Source organism: Pleurodeles waltl, chromosome 5 (assembly GCF_031143425.1).
Source record: "Pleurodeles waltl isolate 20211129_DDA chromosome 5, aPleWal1.hap1.20221129, whole genome shotgun sequence".
NCBI lineage: Eukaryota > Metazoa > Chordata > Amphibia > Caudata > Salamandridae > Pleurodeles > Pleurodeles waltl.
In genome coordinates this window covers 1,323,231,496-1,323,249,743 of record NC_090444.1, presented here as the reverse complement: position 1 = coordinate 1,323,249,743, position 18,248 = coordinate 1,323,231,496, and the positions used below count along the sequence as shown (strand labels likewise).

General features: G+C 49.8%; 1 long non-coding RNA gene across 1 annotated transcript in view; it reads right to left on the bottom strand.

The window, feature by feature from the left end:
* The window catches only part of LOC138296451 (uncharacterized), a 204,961-nt gene that overhangs the window by 1,763 nt on the left and 184,950 nt on the right, over nucleotides 1–18,248 (bottom strand). The window lies entirely within an intron of this gene.

Below are 18,248 nucleotides of genomic sequence, written 5' to 3'. Positions count from 1 at the left end.
CACTGAATACTGGGAAGTTTGGTATCAAACTTCTCAGAATAATAAACCCACACTGATGCAAGTGTTAGATTTATTAAAAAATGCGCACAGAGGGCATCTTAGAAATGCCCCCTGTATTTTATCCAGTCCTTCAGTGCAGGACTGACTGGTCTGTGCCAGCCTGCTGCTGAGAGTCGGGTTTCTGACCCTCTGGGGTGAGGGCCTTTGTGCCCTCTGAGGCCAGAAACAAAGCCTGCTCTGGGTGGTGGTTCTTCACACCTCCCCCCTACAGGAACTTTAACACCTAGCAGTGAGCCTCAAAGGCTCAGGCTTCGTGTTACAATGCCTCAGGGGATTCCAGCTAGTGGAGATACCTGTCCCCTGGACACAGCTCCCACTTTTGGCAGCAAGTCCAGGGGAGATAATGAGAAAAACAAGGAGGAGTCACCCACCAGTCAGGACAGCCCCTAAGGGTCCTGAGCTGAGGTTACCCCATGTAGGAAGTTGGCTCTGTATGCACTATTTCAAAGTAAGGAATAGTATGCACAGAGTCCAAGGGTTCCCCTTAGAGGTAAGATAGTGGCAAAAAGAGATAATACTAATGCTCTATTTTGTGGTAGTGTGGTCGAGCAATAGGCTTATCAAAGGAGTAGTGTTAAGCATTTGTTGTACATACACACATGCAATAAATGAGGAACACACACTCAGAGACAATTCCAGGAGAATAGGTTTTTGTTATAGAAAAATATATTTTCTTAGTTTATTTTAAGAACCACAGGTTCAAATTCTACATGTAATATCTCATTTGAAAGGTATTGTAGGTAAGTACTTTAGGAACTTTGAATAATCACAATAGCATATATACTTTTTACATAAAACACATATAGCTATTTTAAAAGTGGACACTTAGTGCAATTTTCACAGTTCCTGGGGGAGGTAAAGTAATGTTAGTTCTTGCAGGTAAGTAAACCACCTACGGGGTTCAAATTGGGGTCCAAGGTAGCCCACTGTTGGGGGTTCAGAGCAACCCCAAAGTCACCACACCAGCAGCTCAGGGCCGGTCAGGTGCAGAGTTCAAAGTGGTGGCCAAAACACACAGGCTTCAATGGAGAAGGGGGTGCCCCGGTTCTAGTCTGCCAGCAGGTAAGTACCCGCGTCTTCGGAGGGTAAACCAGGGGGGTTTTGTAGGGCACCGGGGGGGACACAAGTCAGCACAGAAAGTACACCCCCAGCGGCACTGGGGCAGCTGGGTGCAGTGTGCAAACATGCGTCGGGTTTTCAATAGGTTTCAATGGGAGAACAAGGGGTCTCTCTAGCGATGCAGGCAGGCAAGGGGGGGGGGGGGGGGGGCTCCTCGGGGTAGCCACCACCTGGGCAAGGGAGAGGGCTTCCTGAGGGTCACTCCTGCACTGGAGTTCCGATCCTTCAGGTCCTGGGGGCTGCGGGTGCAGGGTCTTTTCCAGGCGTCGGGATTTTGGATTCAGACAGTCGCGGTCAGGGGGAGCCTCGGGATTCCCTCTGCAGGCGTCGCTGTCGGGGCTCAGGGGGGACAACTTTGGTTAATCACAGTCTCGGAGTCGCCGGGGGGTCCTCCCTGTAGCATTGTTTCTCCACCAGTCGAGTCGGGGTCGCCGGGTGCAGTGTTGCAAGTCTCACGTTTCTTGCGGGGATTGCAGGGGTCTTTAAATCTGCTCCTCTGGACACAAAGTTGCAGTCTTTGTTGAACAGGGCCTCTGTTCTCGGGAGTTTCTTGGTCTTTTGGAAGCAGGGAAGTCCTCTGAGGATTCAGAGGTCTCTGGTCCTGGGGAAAACGTTGCTGGAGCAGTTTTCTTCTGAAGGAGGGAGACAGGCCGGCAGGGCTGGGGCCAAAGCAGTTGGTGTCTCCGTCTTCTCTGCAGGGGTTTTTCAGCTCAGCAGTCCTCTTCTTCGTAAGTTGCAGGAATCTAATTTCCCAGGTTCTGGGGAGCCCCTAAATACTGAATTTAGGGGTGTGTTTAGGTCTGGGAGGGCAGTAGCCAATGGCTATTGTCCTTGAGGGTGGGTACACCCTCTTTGTGCCTCCTCCCTGAGGGGAGGGGGGCACATCCCTATTCCTATTGGGGGAATCCTCCTTCTACAAGATGGAGGATTTCTAAAAGTCAGAGTCACCCCAGCTCAAGACACCTTAGGGGCTGTCCTGACTGGCCAGTAACTCCTCCTTGTTTTTCTCATTATCTCTCCTGGACTTGCCGCCAAAAGTGGGGGCTGTGTCCAGGGGGCGGGCATCTCCACTAGCTGGAGTGCCCTGGGGCATTGTAACACGAAGCTTGAGCCTTTGAAGCTCACTGCTAGGTGTTACACTTCCTGCAGGGGGGAGGTGTGAAGCACCTCCACCCAGAGCAGGCTTTGTTTCTGTCCTCAGAGAGCACAAAGGCTCTCACCGCATGAGGTCAGAAACTCGTCTCTCAGCAGCAGGCTGGCACAGACCAGTCAGTCCTGCACTGAACAATTGGGTAAAATACAGGGGGTATCGCTAAGATGCCCTCTGTGTGCATTTTTTAATAAATCCAACACTGGCATCAGTGTGGTTTATTATTTTGAGAAGTTTGATACTAAACTTCCCAGTATTCAGTGTAGCCATTATGGAGATGTGGAGTTCGTTTTTGACAGACTCCCAGACCATATATTCTTATGGCTACCCTGCACTTACAATGTCTAAGGTTTTGCTTAGACACTGTAGGGGCATAGTGCTCATGCACATATGCCCTCACCTGTGGTATAGTGCACCCTGCCTTAGGGCTGTAAGACCTGCTAGAGGGGTGACTTACCTATGCCACAGGCAGTGTGAGGTTGGCATGGCACCCTGAGGGGAGTGCCATGTCGACTTAGTCATTTTCTCCCCACCAGCACACACAAGCTGGCAAGCAGTGTATCTGTGCTGAGTGAAGGGTCCCTAGGGTGGCATAAGACATGCTGCAGTCCTTAGAGACCTTCCCTGGCATCAGGGCCCTTGGTACCAGGGGTACCAGTTACAAGGGGCTTACCTAGGTGCCAGGGTTGTGCCAATTGTGGAAACAATGGTACATTTTAGGTGAAAGAACACTGGTGCTGGGGCCTGGTTAGCAGGGTCCCAGCACACTTCTCAGTCAAGTCAGCATCAGTATCAGGCAAAAAGTGGGGGGTAACTGCAACAGGGAGCCATTTCTTTACACCCCTGCATTTAGAAATCCTCCATCTTGATTTTGGAAGATTCCGCCAATAGGAATAGGTATGTGCCCCCGCCTCCACTCAGGGAGGAGGCACAAGGAGGGTGTAGCCACTTTCAAGAACGGTAGATATTGGCTACTTACCCCAGACCTAAACACACCCCTAAATTGAGTATTTAGGGGTGACCCTGAACCCAGGAAATCAGAATCCTGCAACCTGAAGAAACAAGAAGGACTGCTGACCTACAAGCCTGCAGAGAAGACGGAAGACGATAACTGCTTTGGCCTCTGCCCTACCGGCCTGTCTCCAACTTCGAAAACCTGCAACCAGCAACGCATCCGACTGGGAGCAGCAACCTCTGAAGCCTCAAAGGACTTCCCTGGACTAAAGGACCAAGAAACTGACATGAGCAGCGGCTCTGCTCAACAACAGCAACTTCTTTGCAACAAAGAAGCAACTTTTCAAGCCTTCACGTTTCCCGCCGGAAGCGTGAGACTTCCCACTCTACACCAGACGCCCCGTCTCGAGATCCAGAGAACAAACACCACAGGGAGGATTCCCCGGCGACTGCGAGCCCGTGAGTAACCCGAGATGACCCCCCCGAGCTCCCACAGCGACGCCTGCAGAGAAAATCCAGAGGCTCCCCCTGACCGCGACTGCCTGTAACAAGGGACCCTCCGCCTAGAACCAGCACTGCACCTGCAGCCCCCAGGACCTGAAGGAACCGAACCTCAGTGCAGGAGTGACCCCCAGACGACCCTCTGCCTAGCCCAGGTGGTGGCTGTCCCAAGAAGCCCCCCTGTGCCTGCCTGCACCGCTAGAGTGACCCCCCGGGTCCCTCCATTGTTTTCTATCTGAAACCCGACGCCTGCTTTGCACACTGCATTCTCTCTGCAGGCGTCGCTGTGAGGGCTCAGGGGGGTCGTCTCTGGTTACTCACGGGCTCGCAGTCGCCTGGGAGTCCTCCCTGAGGTGTTGGTTTTATGCAGGTCGAGCCGGGTGTCGGGGGCAGAGTGTAGCGTCTCACGCTTCCGGCGGGAAACGTGAAGTCCTTGAAGTTGTTTCTTTGTTGCAAGAAAGTTGCAGATGGTTGAACAGAGTCGCTGTTCACAGGAGTTTCTTGGTTTTTGGGTGTAGGGCAGTCCTCTGAGGCTTCAGAGGTCGCTGGTCCCTGTTAGATGCTTCGCTGTTGCAGTTTTCTTCGAAGTTGGGAGACAGGCCGGTAGGGCTGGGGCCAAAGCAGTTGTAGTCTCCGTCTTCACTGCAGGGCTTCAGGTCAGCAGTCCTTCTTTAAGTTGCAGGAATCTGAGTTCCTAGGTTCTGGGGAGCCCCTAAATACTGAATTTAGGGGTGTGTTTAGGTCTGGGAGGGCAGTAGCCAATGGCTACTGTCCTTGAGGGTGGCTACACCCTCCTTGTGCCTCCTACCTGAGGTGAGGGGGGGCACATCCCTATTCCTATTGGGGGAATCCTCCAAAACCAAGATGGAGGATTTCTAAAGGCAGGGGTCACCTCAGCTCAGGGCACCTTAGGGGCTGTCCTGACTGGTGGGTGACTCCTCCTTGTTTTTCTCATTATCTCCCCTGGACTTGCAGCCAAAAGTGGGGGCTGTGTCCAGGGGGTGGGCATCTCCACTAGCTGGAGTGCCCTGGGACATTGTAACACGAAGCCTAGCCTTTGAGGCTCACTGCTAGGTGTTACAGTTCCTGCAGGGGGGAGGTGTTAAGCACCTCCACCCAGAGCAGGCTTTTGTTTCTGTCCTCAGAGAGCACAAAGGCTCTCACCCCAGGGGGTCAGAAACTTGTCTCTCAGCAGCAGGCTGGCACAGACCAGTCAGTCCTGCACTGAAGGACTGGGTAAAATACAGGGGGCATCTTAGAAACGCCCTCTGTGTGCATTTTTTAATAAATTCAACACTGGCATCAGTGTGGGTTTATTATTCTGAGAAGTTTGATACCAAACTTCCCAGTAATCAGTGTAGCCATTATGGAGCTGTGGAGTTCGTTTTCGACAAACTCCCAATCCATATACTTAATATGGTCACACTGTACTTACAATGTCTAAGAATAGACTTAGACACTGTAGGGGCATATTGCTCATGCAGCTATGCCCTCACCTGTGGTATAGTGCACCCTGTCTTAGGGCGGTAAGGTCTGCTAGAGGGGTGCCACAGGCAGCATTTTCTGTGCATGGCATCCTGTAGGGGGATGCCATGTCGACTTTGCCTTTTTCTCCCCATCAACACACACAATCTACAATGGCAGTGTAGGAAGTTGGCTCTGTATGTGCTATTTCAAAGTAAGGAATAGCATGCACAGAGTCCAAGGGTTCCCCTTAGAGGTAAAATAGTGGTAAGAATAGATAATACTAATGCTCTATTTTGTGGTAGTGTGGTCGAGCAGTAGGCTTATCCAAGGAGTAGTGTTAGGCATTTGTTGTACATACACATAGACAATAAATGAGGTACACACACTCAGAGACAAATCCAGCCAATAGGTTTTGTTATAGAAAAATATCTTTTCTTAGTTTATTTTAAGAACCACAGGTTCAAATTTAACATGTAATATCTTGTTTGAAAGGTATTGCAGGTAAGTACATTAGGAACTTTGAATCATTTCAATTGCATGTATACTTTTCAAGTTATTGACAAATAGCTACTTTAAAAGTGGACACTTAGTGCAATTTTCACAGTTCCTGGGGGAGGTAAGTTTTTGTTAGTTTTACCAGGTAAGTAAGACACTTACAGGGTTCAGTTCTTGGTCCAAGGTAGCCCACCGTTGGGGGTTCAGAGCAACCCCAAAGTCACCACACCAGCAGCTCAGGGCCGGTCAGGTGCAGAGTTCAAAGTGGTGCCCAAAACGCATAGGCTAGAATGGAGAGAAGGGGGTGCCCCGGTTCCGGTCTGCTTGCAGGTAAGTACCCGCGTCTTCGGAGGGCAGACCAGGGGGGTTTTGTAGGGCACCGGGGGGGACACAAGCCCACACAGAAATTTCACCCTCAGCAGCGCGGGGGCGGCCGGGTGCGGTGTAGAAACAAGCGTCGGGTTTTCAATGTTAGTCTATGAGAGATCAAGGGATCTCTTCAGCGCTGCAGGCAGGCAAGGGGGGGCTTCCTCGGGGAAACCTCCACTTGGGCAAGGGAGGGGGACTCCTGGGGGTCACTTCTGCAGTGAAAGTCCGGTCCTTCAGGTCCTGGGGGCTGCGGGTGCAGGGTCTTTTCCAGGCGTCGGGACTTAGGCTTCAGAGAGTCGCGGTCAGGGGAAGCCTCGGGATTCCCTCTGCAGGCGGCGCTGTGGGGGCTCAGGGGGGACAGGTTTTGGTACTCACAGTCGTAGAGTAGTCCGGGGGTCCTCCCTGAGGTGTTGGTTCTCCACCAGCCGAGTCGGGGTCGCCGGGTGCAGTGTTGCAAGTCTCACGCTTCTTGCGGGGAGTTGCAGGGTTCTTTAAAGCTGCTTCTTGAAACAAAGTTGCAGTCTTTTTGGAGCAGGTCCGCTGTCCTCGGGAGTTTCTTGTCGTCGACGAAGCAGGGCAGTCCTCAGAGGATTCAGAGGTCGCTGGTCCCTTTGGAAGGCGTCGCTGGAGCAGAGTTCTTTGGAAGGCAGGAGACAGGCCGGTGAGTTTCTGGAGCCAAGGCAGTTGTTGTCTTCTGGTCTTCCTCTGCAGGGGATTTCAGCTGGGCAGTCCTTCTTCTTGTTGTTTGCAGGAATCTCATTTTCTAGGGTTCAGGGTAGCCCTTAAATACTAAATTTAAGGGCGTGTTTAGGTCTGGGGGGTTAGTAGCCAATGGCTACTAGCCCTGAGGGTGGGTACACCCTCTTTGTGCCTCCTCCCAAGGGGAGGGGGTCACAATCCTAACCCTATTGGGGGAATCCTCCATCTGCAAGATGGAGGATTTCTAAAAGTTAGAGTCACTTCAGCTCAGGACACCTTAGGGGCTGTCCTGACTGGCCAGTGACTCCTCCTTGTTGCTTTCTTTGTTCCCTCGAGCCTTGCCGCCAAAAGTGGGGGCCGTGGCCGGAGGGGGCGGGCAACTCCACTAAGCTGGAGTGCCCTGCTGGGCTGTGACAAAGGGGTGAGCCTTTGAGGCTCACCGCCAGGTGTTACAGCTCCTGCCTGGGGGAGGTGTTAGCATCTCCACCCAGTGCAGGCTTTGTTACTGGCCTCAGAGTGACAAAGGCACTCTCCCCATGGGGCCAGCAACATGTCTCTAGTGTGGCAGGCTGCTAGAACTAGTCAGCCTACACAGACAGTCGGTTAAGTTTCAGGGGGCACCTCTAAGGTGCCCTCTGGGGTGTATTTTGCAATAAAATGTACACTGGCATCAGTGTGCATTTATTGTGCTGAGAAGTTTGATACCAAACTTCCCAGTTTTCAGTGTAGCCATTATGGTGCTGTGGAGTTCGTGTTTGACAAACTCCCAGACCATATACTCTTATGGCTACCCTGCACTTACAATGTCTAAGGTTTTGTTTAGACACTGTAGGGGTACAGTGCTCATGCACTGGTACCCTCACCTATGGTATAGTGCACCCTGCCTTAGGGCTGTAAGGCCTGCTAGAGGGGTGTCTTACCTATACTGCATAGGCAGTGAGAGGCTGGCATGGCACCCTGAGGGGAGTGCCATGTCGACTTACTCATTTTGTTCTCACTAGCACACACAAGCTGGTAAGCAGTGTGTCTGTGCTGAGTGAGGGGTCTCTAGGGTGGCATAATACATGCTGCAGCCCTTAGAGACCTTCCCTGGCATCAGGGCCCTTGGTACCAGAGGTACCAGTTACAAGGGACTTATCTGGGTGCCAGGGTGTGCCAATTGTGGAATCAAAAGTACAGGTTAGGGAAAGAACACTGGTGCTGGGGCCTGGTTAGCAGGCCTCAGCACACTTTCAATTCAAAACATAGCATCAGCAAAGGCAAAAAGTCAGGGGGTAACCATGCCAAGGAGGCATTTCCTTACAGGCAGTGTGCATGTGTTAGGTGAGGGGTCCCTTAGGGTGGCACCACATGTGCTGCAGCCCTAATGGACTTTCCTTGGTCACAGGTACCTTTTACAAGGGATAATGTCTAAGAATAGACTTAGACACTGTAGGGGCATATTGCTCATGCAGCTTATGACCTCGCCTGTGGTATAGTGCACCCTGCCTTAGGGCTGTAAGGCCTGCCAGAGGGGTGACTCACCCATGCCACAGGCAGCATTTTGTGTGCATGGCATCCTGAGGGGGATGCCATGTCAACTTTCCCTTTTTCTCCCCAACACACACACACACACTCTGCAATGGCAGTGTGCATGTGTTAGGTGAGGGGTCCCTTAGGGTGGCACAACATATGCTGCAGCCCTTAGGGACCTTCCCTGGTCACAGGGCCTTTGGTTCCATTGGTACCCTTTACAAGGGACTTATCTGTGTGCCAGGGGTGTGCCAACTGTGGAAACAATGGTACATTTTAGGTGAAATAACACTGGTGGTGAGGCTTGGTTAGCAGGGTCCCAGCATACCTCTCAGTCAAGTCAGCATCAGTATTAGGCAAAAAGTGGGGGGTAACTGCAACAGGGAGCCATTTCCTTACAATGATTAACCTCGGCCTCTAGAAACTGGTACTGAAGGGTTCCTAGATCTGCGTTGTGCTGCTTGGGCAATAACTGAGTCGGGTCTGAGATGGCCCGTGAGGCAAGCCGGAGAGTCTTCAGATGCCTTATACTTTTTGTCAAGGCGAGGTAGGACTGGGATGACCGTGGCCGGGTTTTTCATAACTTTAATGCCCTCATTCCAGATATAGTCCACAATCGGCATAGATTTAACACTCTTCTGAAATGGCTCCTTAAAGTCATACAAAAAAGCAGTCCATCTGCTTTGTGTGCATAGGCAACTCAAACCTTTTAGCATCTCTTTCCAGCATGTTGTGGAAGCCGCTGATGTCACCGGGAGGGGAATCAACAGGAACCGGAGAAGGCGAGGAGGGAGTAGGAATTTGGTAGTCATTCCATTCCGTTATTGCATCCGGTAATTCCCCCTCTTCTCTGTCATCATCATAATCATCATCCGAGGAGGACAGATCCTGCGTAGGGATGGAAATCGGTGTCTGCGGAGGTACATAAGATGGTTGGACCCCTGGATGGACCAGAGTAGAAAGCACAGAGGGCACAACAGGCTGCTGAACTCCCAAATCAGCTGTCGGGAACCGCCTTCTGTAGTCATCTAACATGAGTTGTAGATCGGCTATGAGAGATCCTGGTAAAGAAACCATCTGCTCCTGATAAGGATACTGGTGCGTCTGCGGATAGTAAGAGTGTGGATAATGCTGGGTGTCTTCCGCTAGATCCTGGCACTTGACGTGTAGTTCTGATGGGCTATGAGCAATACCGAAAGGTCCCTCGTCATCTGAGTCCTCTTGCTCCAGTAAATGAGTAGGTACCAAAGCTGAAACCGTACCTGGAGAAGTCACCATAGAAGAAAGGAAGGCAGACTTTTTATGTGCTTTTAGCCTGTCGACGGGGACGTAGCTGGCACACTCGTCGGAATCACCGACGGCATCGTCGACGGTATCAGCATCGCAGACGGCACAGTCGACATCGCTGGAGAAATCCTCGCCGGCGAAAAAAACGACGACGACAGAATCAATGTCGACAATCGCGGCAGCATCGATGCAGGAGAGGCGATGGGCGAGGCAACCATGAACGTCAACATGATCAGCGATGAGGAAGACAACACCGTAGAGACTGTAGAGGTTGTAGTAGTCAACGATGAAGCTGTACAGACACCTTTGGACACCGCCGTCGACGGTGTCGTCGTCGTAGATTTTTCGGATGGCCTCTTAAAGACATGTTTCACCACAGGAGGTGGCTTTGGTTGCTCAGATAAGGCTCTTTTGCTGCGTTCTGAGGATATAGATCTCTCTTTAGAGTGCCTTTTAGAAGAAACTGAACTCCTGTGAGGAGAACTGGGAGGACTTCCAGCCTTAGAATGTACACTTTTAGTCTTCTTGTGAGCCTTTTTTGGAAGATCTTCTGAGTGGGGTTGGGGAGATCTGCCTCTTTTCTGTGGTTTTCTGGAGGAAGTTGAAGATTCCTCACTGTCAGAACCAGACACTGGATTAGATCTGGACTTCAGCTTTTGGAGCCGAATTAGTAGCCTACCCTCCCTGTCGTTGAGGGTTTTGTTAGAAAAAGTCCTGCAAACCTTGCAGTCTTTGGCCACATGGTCAGGGTAGAGGCAGTAAGTACAGTCTTTGTGAGGGTCTTCAAAGTGGAGCCTCTTCTTCCCACAGGTCTTACAGGCTCTGAAGGGGCTTTTCTTCTCCTTATCAGACATGATGAATTTACCTAAAAATAGAGTTTCCTTAAGTAAAGTAAGAATAAGACCCCTTACTCGATGTAGGAAATTCTTTTTCTGAGGAAAAACAGCAAAAATGAACTTCTCTGAAGTATTGACTGAGCAGAGCTCAATGGAGACTCCCTAGCACGACATGTGGTAGAAAATCTGAGGGAAGGGAGCTCCTCTCAGCAGGGTTCTAGAGGTAGGGGAAGCCTTATTGGATGGGCCTTGCTTTGGTCCTTTTTGCTCATAATGATTAGGATGGGCTACTGAAGTGAAGGCCTTATGCCTTTTTTCATTGCAGTAGCTTGCATATATATGGAAAATGTCACTTACCCAGTGTACATCTGTTTGTGGCATGAGACGCTGCAGATTCACATGCTGTGCATTATCCTGCTATCTACTGCTGGGCTCGGAGTGTTACAAGTTGTTTTTCTTCGAAGAAGTCTTTTCGAGTCACAAGATCGAGGGACTCCTCCCCTTTCGGCTCCATTGTGCATGGGCGTCGACTCCATCTTAGATTATTTTCCCTGCAGAGGGTGAGGTAGGAGTTGTGTATATAGTAATAGTGCCCATGCAATGGAGTAAGTATGTATGTACATAATATGTCTAAAAGTGATATATATTTACAAATTTATAAATGTACGTTTTATCTTTATCAACTTATAACGGCTACAGGTTCCCGGGGAGGCGGGAGGGCGCATGTGAATCTGCAGCGTCTCATGCCACGAACAGATGTACACTGGATAAGTGACATTTTCAGTTCGATGGCATGTGGAGCTGCAGATACACATGCTGTGCATAGACTAGTAAGCAGTTATCGCCCCAAAAGCGGTGGTTTAGCCTGTAGGAGTTGAAGTTGTTTGAAATAATGTCCGTAATACTGACTGTCCTACTGTGGCTTGTTGTGTTGTTAACACATCCACACAGTAATGTTTTGTGAATGTATGAGGCGTAGACCATGTGGCTGCCTTACAGATTTCTGTCATTGGTATGTTTCCTAGAAATGCCATGGTGGCACCTTTCTTTCTAGTAGAGTGTGCCTTTGGTGTAATAGGCAGTTCTCTGTTTGCTTTTATATAACAGGTTTGAATACATTTAACTATCCATCTGGCAATGCCTTGTTTGGATATTGGATTCCCTGTATGAGGTTTTTGGAAAGCTATAAACAATTGTTTTGTTTTGTGAATTTGTTTGGTTCTATCAATGTAGTACATTAGTGCTCTTTTTATGTCTAATCTATGTAATGCTCTCTCAGCTACAGAATCTGGTTCTGGGAAGAACACTGGGAGTTCCACTGTTTGATTTAAGTGGAACGGTGATATGACTTTTGGCAAGAATTTGGGATTTGTGCGTAGAACTACTTTATGTGTGTGTATCTGTATAAAGGGTTCTTATATGGTAAAGGCTTGTATTTCACTTACTCTTCTGAGAGATGTGATAGCTATTAGGAAGGCTACTTTCCATGTTAAGTACTGTATCTCACAGGAGTGCATGGGTTCAAATGGTGGACCCATGAGTCGTGTTAATACGATGTTGAGGTTCCACGAAAGAACTGGTGGTGTTCTTGGTGTAATAATCCTTTTCAGACCCTCCATTAATGCTTTTATGACTGGGATTCTGAATAGTGAAGTAGAATGTGTAATTTGCAGATAAGCCGAAATTGCTGTGAGATGTATTTTAATGGATGAAAAAGCTAACTAGGACTTCTGTAAGTGTAGTAGGTAGCTTACAATGTTTTTTGCAGATGCGTGTAATGGTTGGATTTGATTATTATGGCAGTAATAAACAAATCTTTTCCACTTATTTGCGTAGCAATGTCTTGTAGTAGGTTTACTAGCTTGTTTGATGACCTCCATGCATTCTTGTGTAAGGTCTAGATGTCCGAATTCTACGATTTCAGGAGCCAAATTGCTAGATTGAGCGATGCTGGATTCGGGTGTCTGATCTGTTGTTCGTTTTGAGTTAATAGATCTAGTATGTTTGGCAGTTTGATATGATGCACTACTGACAGGTCTAGTAGTGTCGTGTACCAAGGTTGTCGTGCCCAAGTTGGTGCTATTAGTATTAGTTTGAGTTTGTTTTGACTCAATTTGTTTACCAGATACGGAAGGAGTGGGAGAGGGGGAGGGGGAAAAGCGTATGCAAATATCCCTGACCAACTCATCCATTACGCATTGCCTTGGGAGTGAGGCTGTGGGTACCTGGATGCAAAGTTTTGGCATTTTGTGTTGTCTTTTGTTGCGAATAGGTCTATGTGCGGTGTTCCCCATCTTTGGAAGTAAGTTTGTAGTATTTGGGGATGAATTTCCCATTCGTGGATCTGTTGGTGATCCCGACTGAGATTGTCGGCTAACTGGTTTTGAATTCCCGGTATGTATTGCGCTATTAGGCAAATGTGGTTGTGAATAGCCCAATGCCAAATCTTTTGTGCTAAGAGACACAACTGTGTGGAGTGTGTCCCTCCCTGTTTGTTCAGGTAATACTTTGTTGTCATGTTGTCTGTTTTGACAAGAATGTGTTTGTGGGCTATTACTGGTTGAAATGCTTTCAACGCTAGAAACACTGCTAGTAGTTCTAACTGATTTATATGAAGTTGTTTCTGTTGAGTGTCCCATTGTCCCTGGATGCTGTGTTGTGTGCTGTATTGTTTGAGGTGTGCTCCCCACCCTACCATGGAAGCATCTGTTGTGATCACGAATTGAGGCACTGGGTCTTGGAAAGGCCGCCCTTGGTTTACATTTATAGTATTCCACCATTGAAGGGAGGTGTATGTTTGGCGGTCTATCAACACTAGATCTTGAAGTTGACCCTGTGCTTGTGACCATTGTGTTGCTAGGCACTGTTGTAAGGGCCGCATGTGTAATCTTGCGTTTGGGACAATGGCTATGCATGAGGACATCATGCCTAGTAGTTTCATTACTAATTTTACCTGGAACCTTTGGTTTGGGTGCATGCTTTGTATTAAGTTTTGGAATGCTGTACCCTTTGTGGACTTGGAGTGGCAATCCCTTTTTTGTGTGGATTGTTGCTCCCAAGTACTGTTGTATTTGACACGGCTGTAAGTGTGATTTTTGGTAGTTCAGTGAGAACCCTAGTTTGTGAAGGGTTTCTAGGACGTATTTTGTGTATTTTGTGTGTTGTGAACACCGTTCTTGTGTAATCGTCCAGATACGGGTACACATGTATGTGCTGTCTTCTGATATTGGCTGCCACTACTGCAAGGCATTTTGTAAAGACTCTTGGTGCTGTTGTTATCCCGAATGGCAACACTATGAATTGGTAATGTACCCCTTGGATTACAAATCTTAAGTATTTTCTGTGCGAAGGATGTATGGGTATATGGAAATACGCATCCTTGAGATCTAATGTCGTCATGTAGTCTTGTTGTTTGAGCAAGGGGATTACGTCTTGAAGTGTCACCATGTGAAAGTGGTCTGATTTGATGTAAAGATTTAGTGTTCTGAGAGCTAAGATGGGTCTTAGAGTTTTGTCCTTTTTGGGTATGAGAAAGTATAGGGAGTAAACACCTGTTCCTTTCTGATGATTTGGTACTAGTTCTATTGCATGTTTTTGCAGCAACGCTTGGACTTCTATTTGTAATAGATCCATGTGTTGTTTGGACATGTTGTGTGTTCTTGGAGGCACATTTGGTGGGAATTGTAGGAATTCCATGCAATAACCATGTTGGATAATGGCTAGGACCCACGAGTCTGTTGATATTTCCTCCCACTTTTGGTAAAAATCTGTTAGTCTCCCCCCCACTGGTGTTATGTGTTAGGGATTTGTGACTCTGAAGTCACTGTTTATTTTGAAGGGTCTTTGGACTTTGGAACTTTCCTCTAGTTTTAGGGAACTGTCCACCTCTGTATTGTCCCCGAAAGCCTCCTCTCTGATACTGGCTCTGGTATGTGGGTCTGGTTTGTGAGGTTGAGGGTTCTGTGGTTTGGCCCCAAAACCCCCCTCTAAATTGTGTTTTCCGAAATGTGCCTCTGCTCTGTGGGGAGTAGAGCGCACCCATGGCTTTGGCCGTATCTGTGTCCTTTTTTTAGCTTTTCTATAGCAGTGTCCACTTCCGGCTCAAACACCTGCTGCCTGTTGGATTTTGGGCTTGAATCCTGATGTGAGTAGCCATGCGTGACTCCGAATAGTGACCGCTGTATTTATAGTTCTTGCAGCTGTGTCTGTTGCATCCATTGCCGATCGTATCTGGTTATTCGAGATACTTTGGCCCTCTTCCACCACTTGTTGTGCACACTTTTGGAACTCCTTGGGCAGATGTTCTATGAAGTGTTGCATTTTGTCCCAATGAGCTCTATCATATCTTGACAGGAAAGCCTGTGAATTGGCAATGCGCCATTGATTGGCTGCCTGCGCTGCAACTCTTTCCCCCGCTGCGTCGAACTTGCGACTTTCCTTGTCAGGTGGTGTAAGGAAATGCCTCCTTGGCATGGTTACCCCCTGACTTTTTGCCTTTGCTGATGCTATGTTTTGAATTGAAAGTGTGCTGAGGCCTGCTAACCAGGCCCCAGCACCAGTGTTCTTTCCCTAACCTGTACTTTTGTATCCACAATTGGCACACCCTGGTACCAAGGGCCCTGATGCCAAGGAAGGTCTCTAAGGGCTGCAGCATGTCTTATGCCACCCTGGAGACCCCTCACTCAGCACAGACACACTGCTTGCCAGCTTGTGTGTGCTGGAGAGAAGAAAACGAGTAAGTCGACATGGCAGTCCCCTCAGGGTGCCATGCCAGCCTCTCACTGCCTATGCAGGTATAGATAAGTCACCCCTCTAGCAGACCTTACAGCCCTAAGGCAGGGTGCACTATACCATAGGTGAGGGCACCAGTGCATGAGCACTGTGCCCCTACAGTGTCTAAGCAAAACCTTAGACATTGTAAGTGCAGGGTAGCCATAAGGGTATATGGTCTGGGAGTCTGTTTTACACGAACTCCACAGCACCATAATGGCTACACTGAAAACTGGGAAGTTTGGTATCAAACTTCTCAGCACAATAAATGCACACTGATGCCAGTGTACATTTTATTGTAAAATACACACCAGAGGGCACCTTAGAGGTGCCCCCTGAAAACTTAACCGACTATCTGTGTAGGCTGACTGGTTCCAGCAGCCTGCCACAACCGAGACATGTTGCTGGCCCCATGGGGAGAGTGCCTTTGTCACTCTGAGGCGAGTAACAAAGCCTGCACTGGGTGGAGATGCTAACACCTCCCCCAGACAGGAGCTGTAACACCTGGCGGTGAGCCTCAAAGGCTCACCCCCTTTGTTCAAGCACCACAGGGCACTCCAGCTAGTGGAGTTGCCTGCCCCCTCCGGCCACGGCCCCAGTTTTGGCGGCAAGGCCAGGGGAAATAATGAGAATAACCAGGAGGAGTCACTGGCCAGTCAGGACAGCCCCTATGGTGTCCTGAGCTGAAGTGACTAACTTTTAGAAATCCTCCATCTTGCAGATGGAGGATTCCCCCAATAGGGATAGGATTGTGACCCCCTCCCCTTGGGAGGAAGCACAAAGAGGGTGTACCCACCCTCAGGGCTAGTAGCCATTGGCTACTAACCCCCCAGACCTAAACACGCCCTTAAATTTAGTATTTAAGGGCTCCCCTGAACCGAAGGATTTAGATTCCTGAAACTACAAGAAGAGGAGGACTGCTGAGCTGAAAAACCCCTGCAGAAGAAGAACAGAAGACACCAACTGCTTTGGCCCCAGTCTTACCGGCCTGTCTCCTGCCTTCCAAAGAAACCTGCTCCAGCGACTCTTTCCAAAGGACCAGCGACCCCTGAATCCTCAGAGGACTGCCCTGCTTCAAGAAAGACAAGAAACTCCTGAGGACAGCGGCACTGCTCCAAAAGAACTGCAACTTTGTTACAGAGTGTAAGGAAATGCCTCCTTGGCATGGTTGCCCCCTGACTTTTTGCCTTTGCTGATGCTATGTTTACAATTGAAAGTGTGCTGAGGCCTGCTAACCAGGCCCCAGCACCAGTGTTCTTTCCCTAACCTGTACTTTTGTATCCACAATTGGCAGACCCTGGCATCCAGATAAGTCCCTTGTAACTGGTACTTCTAGTACCAAGGGCCCTGATGCCAAGGAAGGTCTCTAAGGGCTGCACTGAAAACTGGGAAGTTTGGTATCAAACTTCTCAGCACAATAAATGCACACTGATGCCAGTGTACATTTTATTGCAAAATACACCCCAGAGGGCACCTTAGAGGTGCCCCCTGAAACTTAACCGACTGTCTGTGTAGGCTGACTAGTTCCAGCAGCCTGCCACACTAGAGACATGTTGCTGGCCCCATGGGGAGAGTGCCTTTGTCACTCTGAGGCCAGTAACAAAGCCTGCACTGGGTGGAGATGCTAACACCTCCCCCAGGCAGGAGCTGTAACGCCTGGCGGTGAGCCTCAAAGGCTCACCCCTTTGTCACAGCCCAGCAGGGCACTCCAGCTTAGTGGAGTTGCCCGCCCCCTCCGGCCACGGCCCCCACTTTTGGCAGCAAGGCTGGAGGGAACAAAGAAAGCAACAAGGAGGAGTCACTGGCCAGTCAGGACAGCCCCTAAGGTGTCCTGAGCTGAGGTGACTCTGACTTTTAGAAATCCTCCATCTTGCAGATGGAGGATTCCCCCAATAGGGTTAGGATTGTGACCCCCTCCCCTTGGGAGGAGGCACAAAGAGGGTGTACCCACCCTCAGGGCTAGTAGCCATTGGCTACTAACCCCCCAGACCTAAACACGCCCTTAAATTTAGTATTTAAGGGCTACCCTGAACCCTAGAAAATTAGATTCCTGCAACAACAAGAAGAAGGACTGCCTAGCTGAAAACCCCTGCAGAGGAAGACCAGAAGACAACAACTGCCTTGGCTCCAGAAACTCACCGGCCTGTCTCCTGCCTTCCAAAGAACTCTGCTCCAGCGACGCCTTCCAAAGGGACCAGCGACCTCTGAATCCTCTGAGGACTGCCCTGCTTCGACGACGACAAGAAACTCCCGAGGACAGCGGACCTGCTCCAAAAAGACTGCAACTTTGTTTCAAGAAGCAGCTTTAAAGAACCCTGCAACTCCCCGCAAGAAGCGTGAGACTTGCAACACTGCACCCGGCGACCCCGACTCGGCTGGTGGCGATCCAACACCTCAGGAGGGACCCCAGGACTACTCTGATACTGTGAGTACCAAAACCTGTCCCCCCTGAGCCCCCACAGCGCCGCCTGCAGAGGGAATCCCGAGGCTTCCCCTGACCGCGACTCTTTGAACCTAAAGTCCCGACGCCTGGGAGAGACCCTGCACCCGCAGCCCCCAGGACCTGAAGGACCGGACTTTCACTGGAGAAGTGACCCCCAGGAGTCCCTCTCCCTTGCCCAAGTGGAGGTTTCCCCGAGGAATCCCCCCCTTGCCTGCCTGCAGCGCTGAAGAGATCCCGAGATCTCTCATAGACTAACATTGCGAACCCGACGCTTGTTTCTACACTGCACCCGGCCGCCCCCGCGCTGCTGAGGGTGAAATTTCTGTGTGGGCTTGTGTCCCCCCCGGTGCCCTACAAAACCCCCCTGGTCTGCCCTCCGAAGACGCGGGTACTTACCTGCAAGCAGACCGGAACCGGGGCACCCCCTTCTCTCCATTCTAGCCTATGTGTTTTGGGCACCACTTTGAACTCTGCACCTGACCGGCCCTGAGCTGCTGGTGGGGTGACTTTGGGGTTGCTCTGAACCCCCAACGGTGGGCTACCTTGGACCAAGAACTGAACGCTGTAAGTGTCCTACTTACCTGGT